The sequence below is a fragment of the Primulina eburnea genome, chromosome 15, assembly GCF_022965805.1.
Source record: "Primulina eburnea isolate SZY01 chromosome 15, ASM2296580v1, whole genome shotgun sequence".
In the NCBI taxonomy this organism is placed as follows: Eukaryota; Viridiplantae; Streptophyta; class Magnoliopsida; order Lamiales; family Gesneriaceae; genus Primulina; species Primulina eburnea.
The window spans coordinates 13,458,506-13,472,663 of NC_133115.1; positions in this window are offsets into that span (position 1 = coordinate 13,458,506).

Genomic DNA, 14,158 nt, shown 5'->3' on the forward strand with positions numbered 1-14,158 from the left:
TTTGCACACGGTGCCTAGCCAGATTCATATCATCTAAGCATATCCTTCAGTGTATGGATAGTCCGCTCTGACTGTCCGTCTGTCAGAGGATGATATGCGGTACTCAAATGTAATTTCGTACCTAGAGCTTTCTGTAAACTATGCCAAAAGTGCGAAGTAAACCGAGGATCGCGGTACAATCGACTTCGGCACTCCGTGTAATCCGACCACTTCTCTGACATAAATCTCTATCATCTGGTCATGTATGTACATCATCTTATACGGAATAAAACATGCTGATTTGGTCAATCTGTCAATAACAACCAAATCGCATCATAACCTCTGGAGGAACATGGTAGCTTCGTAACAAAATCCATGGAAATGTGAAGGAATAGATAAGCTATGAAATAGACCTCCTGGTTTCTTTCTTTCGGCTTTCACTTGTTGGCAATTCAGATATTTGGATACAAAATCGGCAATATCTGATTTCATCTGTTTCCACCAAAACTGTTTCTTCAAATCATTATACATTTTTCTGCCACAAGGATGAATACTGAATCGACTGTGATGTGCTTCTGACAAGATCTGTCGTTTCAAATCTGAAACCTCTGGCACAACGAGACAATTATTCACATATAATACATTATCACGAACCTGATACTCGGATTGATGCCCTGCTCTGACCATCGCAATTGAGTTCTTAATATTCTGATCAACTCTCTGTGCTTCTTTAATTCTCAAAATCAGCTATGGTTCAACTTGAACAGCATAGAGTCTCAACGGTTTACAATCTGTTTCAAATACTAATCCAGACAAAAAACATACTTCAATCAAATTTAAAACACCTATCGTCGATAAGGATAAAGAACATACCTTTCGACTCAGTGCATCAGCTGCTGCATTGGATTTTCCGGATAATTTTTTATTTCACAATCAAAATCTTTCAATACATCAAGCCATCTTCGTTGACTCATATTCAGTTCTGACTGTGAAAATAGGTATTTCATACTCTTGTGATCAGAATAAATCTCAAACTTCTCACCATAATGGTAGTGTTGCCAAATCTTCAGTGTGAATACAATGGCCGCCAATTCAAGATCATGAATTGGTAGCGAGTCTTATGTAGCTTCAATTGTCTCGAGGCATAGACAATAACATGTCCTCGCTACATCAAAACATAACATAATCCTCTGTGAGAAACATCACAATAAACAACACAATCACCAGTACCTGACGGAATAGTCAACACCAGAGCACTGGTCAATCTTTTATTTAACTCTAAGAAACTGGATTCACACTCTTCTGACCAAAAAACGGTGCATTCTTCTGAGTCAGCTGAGTAATCGGCTTAGCAATACTGGAGAAATCTTTAATGAATCGATGATAGTAACCTGCTAAACCCTTAAAACTGCGTATTTGTGGCACTGAAGTCGGTTTCGGCCAACTGATCACGGCCTCGACTTTGCTAGGATCGACAGAAATCCCATCTCCAGATATAATGTGTCACAAAAACACAACCTGTCTCAGCCAAAACTCACATTTTGACAGCTTGTCATACAGTTTGTCAGCCCTCAGAGTTCTCAATACGATTCTCAAATGTTCAGTATGACCAGTCATATTTTTAGAATATATCAGAATATCATCGATAAAAATAATCACAAAATCATCCAGATACTTCTGAAATATGCGGTTCATCAAACCCATAAATACAGCTGGAGCATTCGTTAAACCAAACGGCATGACTATAAACTCATAATGGCCATACCTGGTTCTGAACGCTGTCTTCAATATATCAGAATCTTTAACTCTCAATTTATGATATCCAGATCTCAAATCGAACTTGGAATACACAGACGAACCCTGCAACTGATCAAATAAATCATCGATACGAGATAAAGGGTATTTATTCTTTACCGTAGCCTTGTTCAGTTGCCTGATAGTCAATGTAGAGTCTCATTGAACCGTCCTTCTTTCTCACAAATAGTACTGGAGCACCCCAAGGAGAAATATTCGGTCTGATGTAACCCTTGGCCAGTAAATCTTCTAACTGATCTTTCAATTCATTCAATTCAATCGGTGCCATTCTGTATGGAGTTTTTGAAATAGGAACAGTACCTGTTATCAATTCAATACTGAAGTCTATCTCTCGAACTGGAGGCAAACCCGGAATCTCATCTGGGAAGACATCAGCAAACTCATATACCACTGGCAAATCTGCCAATGAAGAGCTTGATTTCAGTACATCTATTGAATACACAAGGAATCCTCTGCTCCTTTCTATAATAATTGAGTCATAGATAATGCAGATATCAAAGGAGTTCTAGATCTAGAACCCTTACCGTAAAATTTTCATTCATCAGCCATCTCAGGTCTGAATCTCACAATTTTCTGGAAACAATCTACGGTAGCTTTGTACTTGGTCAGCATATCGATACCAATAATGCAGTCAAAATCAGACAATCCAAGTACAATACAATCTAATTCTATCTCATTTCCATCATACTGCAGCATACAACGGTTAATAATTCACTGATATAATACCTCTCCACAAAGGTGAAGAAACAGATACTACAGCAGATAATGACTCAACATGCAAAGCATGTATCAATGCAAATCTCTCAGAAATAAATGTATGAGATGCACCCGTATCAATCAATACATAAGTAGGATAAACACAAAGGGAACGGTTACCTGCAACAACATCATCTGGTGCTTACTGTGCCTGTTCCTCAGTTAGTGCAAACACTCTGGCCTGCTGTCTCAGAGGCTGGCTTCCTCATGGCCTCGGCTGTGACTAGGCAGGTGCTGACTGGAAAGAGTGAACAACAGATGATCGTCTATGCGGCTGAGTCACTGATCCAGATGATTCTGCTCCCTGGGACCGTTGAGAACTTCGTTGTGGACAGACTCTGGCAAAGTGTCCCTGCTGCCTTCAGATGTTGCAACTGCCAAATACTCCTTGGCATTGCTCTGTGGGATGTCTTCCTCCACATGTTCTGCAATAGACCCCTGAATAATTCTTGCTCAGTCGTGAACCACTGGAGCTAGATGAACTGCTACCAGACTTCTTAAATTGTTTCCCTCTGGCTTTCAATTGATATTTCTTACCACTGCTGCTACTGCCACTATCAAATCTGGGAGGGGTTGGTGAAACAGGGTTGAATGTTGTTGCTGTTTCGGTGCTGGAGTAACATACGAAGCTCCTTTCTGCTTAATCAGGCCCGCTTCAGCTCTTTTTGTTCTATTCAAAGCATCAGCAGAATTATTCGGTCGCCCGGTATTTACCAGTGTAAAGATCTCAGGATTCAGCCCATTGATGAACTGATCAGCCACTGCTTCATCATTCTCAGCAACGTGTGGAGAAAAACATAGCAAGGTAGAGAATTTAGCCACGTATTCTTCAATATTCAGTTGAACCTGTCTCAGATTAGCAAATTCTGCACCTTGTCTTTTCTGTACGATATTGGGAAAAATCTTTGATAAAATTCAGTTTGAAAGATTTTCCAAGTAATAACTGTACCTCTATGCTCCAAAGCCATCTTGGTTGTAAGCCATCAATTCTTTGCAACGTCATGCAACTGGTGCCCAATCAGTCTAATTCTTCGCTCATCTGTATAATCCAATGAATCAAACAGCATCTCAATATCATCAAGCCAACTCTCACAGTCAACAGATGTCTCTGTTTCTTTCAAAGTCGGCGGTTTAAACGACTGAAATCTCTTCAGCGATGTCTCGATCGATTGTCGCTGTCACATCCGTCGGATTAGTTGAGGTACTACCTTATTCTGGGATTTTTCGAGGAGGCATATCTGATTATCAAAAGGGTTAGTAATCAAATCTAACAAATCTGTCTCAGTCATTCTCTGATCATCTTACCTCTGATCAAGAATCGGTTCTGATTCATTTTCAAATAATACATGTTTCCAATACAATCAGATAATCAGGTAAACATGTATTAAAGCAGTAGAACATGCTAGCATTGCAAAATCAAGGAAAGAAAACTCAATTTACCCCGATCACTTTCTTCTATTCCAGTCTAAGGAACCTACTGCTCTGATACCACCTGGTGTGGGAAATCGAACCTAATTCATCTTCTGGGATTAAGTGGATCAATTAATTGTATTGGGTCTAAATTTTTTTTAAAAGACATAAGTGCGCAACATATGATAATCAATCTTATATAAACATCAAGAGTAAAAGTACAAGTCTTGTACAAAATACAACCATAACATAATAGTGTTCAACAACTACATCAAGTGTTGAAAATAAAATCTACTTCTAAGTCCGGATCTCCACTCTAATCTTGATCTCTCATCCTCTTCTTGACCCTGATCCTATCCCACCTGTTTTCATGCATACATACAAACACAACAACAACCGGATAACTCCGGTGAGAATATAATTCCCAGTATAAATACGTATACATGCATTTCATATAAACATATACAAAAGCATATAACAGTTATCAATAACATGTATCAAATCTGAAAGACATGAAACGTTATAAAATTGTAAATCAAACTCTTTGATTCTTAAATCTCTGACTCGACTCTTCTCTAGTCTAGGGATCCCGGTTCCCGGAAGTTGGCACATTATATCGAATATCTGCAATAGAAGTCGATCTACTCCTAAGCACATCGATATAAACCAAACATCCAGTGTCTTGGCACCTCTGCCACAGACTTGGCACCTCTGCCAATGACTCGTTCTCGATATCTATCTTCTATTATCTGCTTTTCTATAAATCAATAGAATAAGCATACACATTCAAAGAATATAAAGGTATTAAAACAATAACAAGCAAGTATGTGGTTTTGGGAAACTCAAGTCGAATCTAACTCGAGTCATATCTCCCGGTTTAACATTGATTTATACCATTCTTTTCTCGATCTGACGAAGTCGAAGTCTTGAATTTGAAACTGTCAATACTGTATCAATATACAACTCAAATCAAGGTATCTTACTCTTATCAAATTCGGATGGCATAACGGTACAATCTCGAAATACCGGCGATACAATATCAATAAACATCAATCTCAATAACTCATAATCAGTCAACAACACAATCTGATACCAAACCTGTATAATCTGAATCAAATCAATCTGAAAATCATAACAATTTTATACGGTGTCCGTTCTTCGATCCGGTATCAATTCTACGATGTCTAATATCTCAAGAACATATCATAGAAATCAAATCATGATTCCTCCCACATATAAATTTCAAACCATTCTAGAAATCAATAAAACTTACATCATCTTGACGTTCTTGGCAAAAAGGAGCACATAAATATGTTCGGATTGAATTTATGACAGTTGGATCTTGCGCAATCGCAAATCTACGATTCAAGGAATTTGAAGACTTTCTCTGAGCTTTCCTCGTTTTCTTCCTTCTATTTTCGAAGGAAACGAAGATATATATATATATATAATATATATATATATATATAATATATATATATATATATATATATATATGTATATATGTATATATGAATGGCAAGGACAAATGGCTCATCCTTGTACTGCACGTCTCGCGTATATGCGCGACCATCATCGGCGCATATGCACGAGACCTACTGTCTCGGCATTTTTGAATTCATCAGCTCGCGCATATGCACACCCTCTCCTCGCGCATATGCACGAGACCTACTGTCTCCACACAAAACAAACATCTTGCTCGCGCATATGCGCGCTCTGTCTCGTGCATATACGCGAGGTCTTCTGCCATACGCGCGCATATGCGCGCCTCTTCTCGTGCATATGTGCGAGGTGTTCTGCCCTCGCACATACAATCCTACTCCATTATTTTCCAACGCCTTTCCTCCATCTGTTCCTTTCTTAATACGTTGAGTTATCAATTAATCATTTAGAATTAAATAATATAATCTCGGGCATTACAGTTTTTGAGAGTGAAATGTTGGTGGACAAGTGCCACAACGCCAAGGATCAAACGTTGCAACGTTAAGGCCTCAAGTTGGGAAAGAAACGTCTAGGCGCCACATTACAGCGCCGTAGTGCCAGGATATCTTAAACGCAAGTGCCGCCGTGCCACGAGTGCAACGCCACAGCGCCTACAATGTCAAACAACAGGCGCCGCAGAGCCACACCATCAGCGCCACGGTGCCAAACTTCGACCCAGCGGGAAGCTAATCAACAAAAGGGATTTAACTAACGGGCCGAACATTGTATAAAACAAAAAAGATAGGTTTTCATATTGGGGGAGCCGTTTTTTGGAGGATATTTCACGTGAGAGACGAGAGCACACGTCAAAGAAGAAGAATCGGAGCAAAAAGATCGATCATGAAGACAAAGAACGACGAATCTGAGGACACATACGCCACTTCTGATTTGTTATAATGGCCCGAAAATTCGCGTTTGAAAATTTGCGGAAAATTTAAAATTTTCTTTAAATAATTAAAATGCCTCATTCAAAGTTCAATTGATAGATAAAGTTTAATATTCAAAATAGCAGCGGAAGTAAATATTTGTTTTCAAAATAACAATTTAAGAATAAAATGGTAAATGCTAAAATGAGGTCCTCGGGTTCCACTACTGCAGACCTAAGCTAGCTCACTGGTCCCCGCCCTCGGTCCCGACCTCATCAGTTGTGGGGACTCGGACGCTAATCAAGTTCTTAATCATCATTGGGACTAATTAATCGATTATAAAACAGGGTCTAAAATTTTTTTTTAAAATGCGGAACGTAGTGAAATCAACTAACATACAACTCAGTATAAAAGAAAGTACATGTCCTGTACCGTCTACAAACCAGTAAAACTAAGGTTCAACATCTATATATCAAGTGTCACAACCTATATACATCAAAGTCCGAAGTCTCCACTCTATCACGATCTCTCCTCATCTCCTGGACCCTGATCCTGTCCCACCTGTTGTCATGTACACATACAAACAAGACAACAGCCGGATAACTCCGGTGAGAATAAAATCCCAGTATAAATCAATGAAACATGCAATCATATAAACAATTATAAAGAAAGTAACATGTAACAGAAATATGTATCAAAATCTGAACCACAATCAATCATAGACTGTCGACAATGCTCGTAACTCTACAATTCAGACTAGACTCAATCCTAGTCTAGGGCTCCCGGTTTTCAGATGTGGTGTTCCTATATCGAATTCCGTAATAGAAGGAACTGTGATTCTATTTACTCGATATAACCAAATATGGTGTTCCAATATCGAATTCCGTAATAGAAGAAATTCCAATTCTATTTACTCGATATAACCAAACATCCGGTGTCCTGACCTAACCGTCATGGACTGTAGCTCTATCGCTAATGTCCTATCTTGAGACATCGTGCAATGTGCCCGTAGCGATCCCGCCACTATCAGGCACTTCCGTCCCAAGATTTCTATACCGTCTTGAGACATCGTGCAATGTGCCTGTGGCGATCCCGCCACTATCAGGCACTTCTGCCACAAGATCATTCGTCTAATACCTTATATCTATAATTCAAGAAAACAAGTACATCAATCCAATCAATGCAAATATCAATAAAGTAAAGTATGTGATTTAGGGAAACTCAAGTCTAAACCGACTCAAGTCGATCTCCCAATACCACATTGACTTATACCTTTCGTTTGTAGTCACGGTCTGAAGCAATCTCAGTTCTGAACTCAAGACTGTCTCTGTAAATCTGAAACGACATATCGAGAATACTAATATCAATATTCCAATTCAATTCAACACTGAAATTGATTAATCTGGATTTAATTCAAATCATCGGCATAACGGTACAAACTCAGTATTCCCGTCAATACCACATCACCAGATAACAATTTCCCTCAATTCATAATCAATACCAATACAATCTGATATCATATCTCAGTCAATTAACTTCAGAAAATCATAACAATTCCATAATCAGTCCGTTTCTTAATCTGACTTCGATTATATGATGTCTAATATGTCAAGAACATCATATATGAATTCCATCCAATTCTGACAATATCATAATTTCAAAACATGTCAAAATGTAGTAAAACTTACGTCCAGTTGTAGCCTACGTTGATAAGAACACAGTACCGAAGTCGGATTTAAAATCAGACGGACGGATTTCGTACAAAAGGCGTAAGGATTTTTCTTTCTTTTCCAGAAACCCTTTTCTCGATTTTTGCTCGTTCCTCTGAGGAAATTCGAAGTTGATATACATATATTTATATATATCATGCATGTCCAGGGCAAGTGGCTTCATCTTTGCAAAACATGTCTTGCGCATATGCGCGACATCACGCGGCGCATATGCGCGAGACCTACTGGTCTGCGCAATGTTCTCCTCGGCAGGTCGTGCGTATGCGTGACTTACCTCGCGCATATGCGCGAGACCTACTGGAATTCTCCTTGCCCCATCGCACAGCTCGCGCATATGCGCGCCCTCCTATCGCGCATATGTGCGAGACCTTCTGTCCAATTCGCGCATGTGCGCGTCTCATGTCGCACATGTGCGCCGATGGTACTGTCCTCGCACATGTACGCCGATGGTACTGTCCGCGTCTCAAATCGTGTCCCGATTAACCCTTTTATAATCGTATCAAATTATAACTCAATAATTACAGATTACTAGGATTAAATTTTCGGGCATTACATCAGTACCTACAACAATCAAGTATAGTGAGTCTAAAGACTCAGCATGCATATATCGTAAATAACGAGTAAATAATATGATAAAATTGCATGGGAGTAAAAATATCATGTCATGAGGCTTAATGTGAAAATAACTTGTCATGAGCAATTATAATACGTGCATAACTGACTGAAAATCATAAGTGAAATGCTTGCTCAATCGAGCCCTGTCATAAAATAATATGTCATAAATTTTCTGTTGAGATTATGGTCTACGCAAGTGGCCACTGCACTGAACTGAATTGAACTGACTGGTAACTGGCGACCGGGTGAAGTAATGAACGTCTGATCAGACTAATGCCACAGTATATTGGGTGGTACATAACTGAACTGACCGGAAACTGGAGACCGGTTGATACAATGATCCCATGGTAGTGAAATGGCCACAAGCAATATCGCATAAATCTCAAAAATGAATATTTTATAATTTTATGCACGTAATATAATTAAATGACATAATTAAATATCATGTATATTTTACCACATGGATTGGATCGTTCCAGGCTCGCTGCGACCTACATTTAACATGAAAAATATGCAAATGATTTTCTTGACCAAACTTTGTAATTGAATCCAAAAACGAGACAATTACGCCCAACGACTTCGTATTTAATCATGACTCCGTGCCAACCCGAACCAACACCGAACCATCATTTAGTCATGATTAAAATACACTTAAAATGATGCAATAATGCTCCTAAAACGGTGAGGGCCGAAATTTTGGTGAATGGAGGCCAAAACACGAAACGCTCTTTCGAGAGTCAATTTGGCACATCGCACCGTAATTTCTCGTACGACCTCTAAAATGATCCGAATCACAAACGGACAAAAACATGACCTTCCTAACTTGATGAGGCACTGTCCAGTCCAAGGCCATAGGCTAAAAGACAACCAGGAACTCGAACGGGCCACTGAACCGAAGCAGTAAGTTGCTGTCACAAAAATACAGCAGTTGTTCTTTGGTTTCCTTGTGTCGTTTGCGAGGCTAATGGCCATTGGGGCTTAAACCGCCGACCATAACCTCTTACCGACATCCTAAGATTTGAACCATGGCTAAGGGCCCTAGGCCAGCCACAATTCGAACCACCCATGAAACAAAACAAACGTCCCAACAGAGCACCTAATCTGCGCGTGGGAATGTTGCGGCGGTTCTTGCTGTCATGGACCCTTCCAGTGGTCATTTGGTTGACCATGGCACGATATAGAAATCGAGAGGTGGGGTGTGAACCGTGGATAAGGGCCATAGGCCAACCAAGATCCACACCATTTCACAAAACCCGAAACACACTTGTTGTAAAATGAGAAGGGCCGAAAGGGGAAGGGGTTGTTCTTGTGTTTTGATTTAAAAACCGATGCAACCATGGACCAATGCCTCAAAAGGGAGACTTTTTCACGTCTTAAACATGCTAGGGAAGTGTTCTCACCATGGCTATAGGCCCCTAGTGCAGCCAAGATCAGACACTTCCCCTTGACAGCAACATGACAGAAAATCGAACACAATATGACACTCATGGGGAAGTTGCTGTCATTTCTGGATTCCAGTGGGTATGGGGCTAGAACCAATGGACAAATGTGATCCTAACATGTCCTCGTACATGTCTAGATGCAGCTTTGGGAGCCTGGACACGAGCCATCCACCTGAAACACCAAAAACAAGTGAACTGTGAGGAGCACAAGAAAGGGCCGAAAATCTGCATCTTTTATTTTTTAAAAGTTCTTGATATATTTCGGTTATGCCATGGAAATGATGATCATATAATGTTTAAAAAGTTAATATGACTTGATTGAAGAGCAAGGAAAAATATAAACATGCATCGTTTCGTTTTGAAAAGAAAACGAACGAAACGACGACGCGGCGCGGAGGAGGCAGAGTGATCTTCTTGATCTTCCTTCTACTCAATTATTTTATCTCTTAATCTACCTATGAGGCTTATGTTTTTTACACTGAAATGCTCTCAAATTTTCGGTGATGGGGGAGAGGAAATGATGGTTAGGAGAGTGAGAGGAGTTCCAATAATAAAGGGGTTCTAATGGCATGACCAAGTCTTGCTCCTTTTTGAATTTTGAAATGGTTTGATATCAAAGTAATTGTTGGAGAGGGATGATCGATTCTACATGTTAAACTAGGCTAGGATAATGATCTAATATTAATTAATTAAGGGTGAATAATAAATGAAAGGATTATCATGGTAAGAAATGACAAGGAAAGGGTCAAATGTGAGCTGGCAAAGAATTGTTTAATTATCTAAGGGGTGGCCTTAATAATCTAATAAATGGAGAGGAAATATTGTTTAGTTAGATAATTTTAAACCTTTAGAGCCTTACCTATCGTTTAAATAATTTAGTGAATCAACTCACTAATGATGGAACCCAAATGAACTTATTTGCTACTTACCTCAAGTTACTTAAATAATTCCTTAAACCTTCTTTTAACTTAAATTAACTTATTAGCTAGCTAAAATAAACTCTGGGAATGATTTTCTAAATCTTAAATTTTATCTCAAAACTCTAGCTCCAGTCCGGCCTCACTGAATTAACTGAAAAGATAAAAATTAAACTACTGCATAAAATAACTAAATTTTAAAGAAAATCATTTAAATGCTCATGCAATAAAATCATTTTAATTTAAAATACTATAATTATGCATGGATTATACGTAGTCAAATTTACGGGTTCTACAACTCACCCCCCCCCCCCCCCCCCCCGTAAAAGAAATTTCGTCCCCGAAATTCGCTTATCCTTGATAAAAAAAGTTTAGACACTTAATTCTAGAATCCGAATAATCCACGTTTCCGATGCGCTACTCTGATAAGATAAATATTAAGCTGTCCTTACGTCTCCTCGATCCTAAATAAATTTTCTACCAAAATCCTCACTTGTGAATTGTAACTTAAAACAACTTATGGTGACTTAGTTCTATTCAACTATAGTCCCGAATTCTGACTTATCCCGCAATTTCTCATACTAGAGATGGTTGTCCAAATTTAACGCACATTACTTTCCTTATAATATACCCAAGATGTTCATTGACCTATTATATTCCAATATTGAAATCTTAACAGTATCCCTTCTTAACTTTATTGAACTCAAGATATGTTAAAGCTTCAAGTCCAAGTATTGGCATTCATGCAGTTCGACTTAGGAGATCTTAGTAAAGCACTTAAAAGTTAAACCTTATCTCAACCCCATAATAATATTAGACTAAGATTCTTGAATCGAATCTTTATCTTACCGCACCCAACTTACATAACCTAACTATTTAGAAGTACATCCCAATATAACGTTGTTACAAATCTTAAGTTCGAGTAGTCTTAATCCATAAAACCCAAAATATACGGTACTGATCTTCCACCTAAATAATAAAATTATTCTAGCACCAATTACATGCTTAAACTATTTCCCTTTCAATTAGAATAAAGTTCAGACCTAAGACCCTTGGACTTTCCTTATTGAAGTGAATGTCGCATTCTTACGTATCTTTAATGCTCAATTAATACTAGCGTATAAAACTTAATAAGTTCTTCTATGATAATGATGGGCTAACTCTAATAAATCGACTTCACTTATAACCCATAAATTTTAGAATCCCCACATCAAGATTTCAGATTTCTTACTCGATAAAAATCTTAATATTCGTTCATTGATAACCTATGATGAACACAACTCGTTTCTTTTGGTTTTTATCTCACCCAAAATTTTCGTACGAACACCTATTTCATAAACTTAAAATTCAAGCTTACGCGACCCAAATAGTATTAGATAACATAATCCCAACACACATATTCACTTATTCTCAAGTTTCTCAATGACTTGCAAAAATTTCTCAAGACAAGATGTCTACCTCAATTCTTACTTGCATCTATCGAGTAACCTAACCATCAATCATACCCAACTTCCTAGAAAGATCAAATTCCAACAAAAGTGTAGTCCTAACTGTTAAGATCATGACTAAAACTTATGACACCTCAAACTTAAGTTCCCAACAATTCGTTATCTTAATGTCTACTCTTTTAACTTAACTAACTGATCAATTTTACCTTAAATCATCATCACGTTAAATTCTTAATTTTCCACAACGTTAGTTCACTAACGCTTAAATTTTCAAGCCCGGGATTGATTCATCTTACAATATCCTTGATTACCATTCGTTATAACATTATAACCCAGATATCTAAAGGTTCTAAATATCCTTCAAGCCCAAATCACCTAAAATTCCTATCATTCAAACCATTCAATTCTCACTTACTGATAAACTAGTCTTCAAATTTCTTAAAACAACAAAATTAATTCTTAGTTTCCTCGAAAATTATCCAATTCTTTTCTCAATCTCGAAAATTCCACAATTACTCATAATTCTTCGGCGTTCCCAATTTCATTTATATGTTTCCCGTATCATAAGATTCAATAGCCTTAAGTTTATTAAACCCAAAATTATTTTCCCTAACCTGCCTTACATTTCTATAAATACTTAAAATCTCAAGTGCTCCTCAAAAGTTCGTATTTAATCCTCAAAATTTCGGACTTTGCAATTTGGCTCTTAAAGTTCTCAAAATTACATTTTTGGCTCTACAACCATTCGAAATTTGCATTTTTGTCCCCATAAAATTTTGACTTAGCCTTATTAAATCATAAAATCCTCGAAACTCAAAATTAAATCCCAAAATTCGGTAAATTCGAAAATAGTCCCTTATAATTTTATTTTTGAACTTAGGTCCTCAAATCATTGGTTATTACAATTAGGTCCTCAAAATTCTCAATTCCTGCAATTCAATCCTTAAATTCGACTATGTAGAGCATGCATCCTAAATAAATTCTCATAATTAATCTTACATTTTCATAGATACTTAAATCCTCATATTGTACATTTATAATCCTAAAGATTATCGTAGTCTTCGAATCGCTATTGCTTATATGAAATCCTCAAGAATTTACTCGACTAGCAACCAAGAACCATCAATAATTTCTTAGAAATTCTACAAGTACCCAAAAACATTCATAATTTTCAAGATTAACTTATGACCCATAAGGAGAACATCAGTACTGCTGACCCAAAAATTAATATAGTCAAATGACTTCCAACATTTCCTAATGACCAATACAAAATTCTTATCATTTAACCCATCAAATTATCGTTTATTGCTAAACTAGTCCCCAATTTCCGTAATAATTGCAAAATAAATTCTTAATTTTCCCAAAAATTTTCCAATTGGTCCTTAATTTCGAAAATTCCTTAAATAACCCATAAATTTTTATCATTTTAAATTCCTTTCTACATGTTTCCCATAGCATAATTTCAAAAAAATTTAACTTATTTACCCAAGAATCAATTCCTATAACCAATCTTACCTTTCATCAAAACTTTAAATTCCAATTTATACATTTTTATATTCCCAAAGTCGTTGCAATCCTCGAATAATTATTACTTATGAGTAATTACCAAAAATTAATTCAACTAGTAACCACAAATCATAAATGTTTTCTTAGAAAATCTACGTGTCCCAAACGCATTCATAATATTCATGATTAACT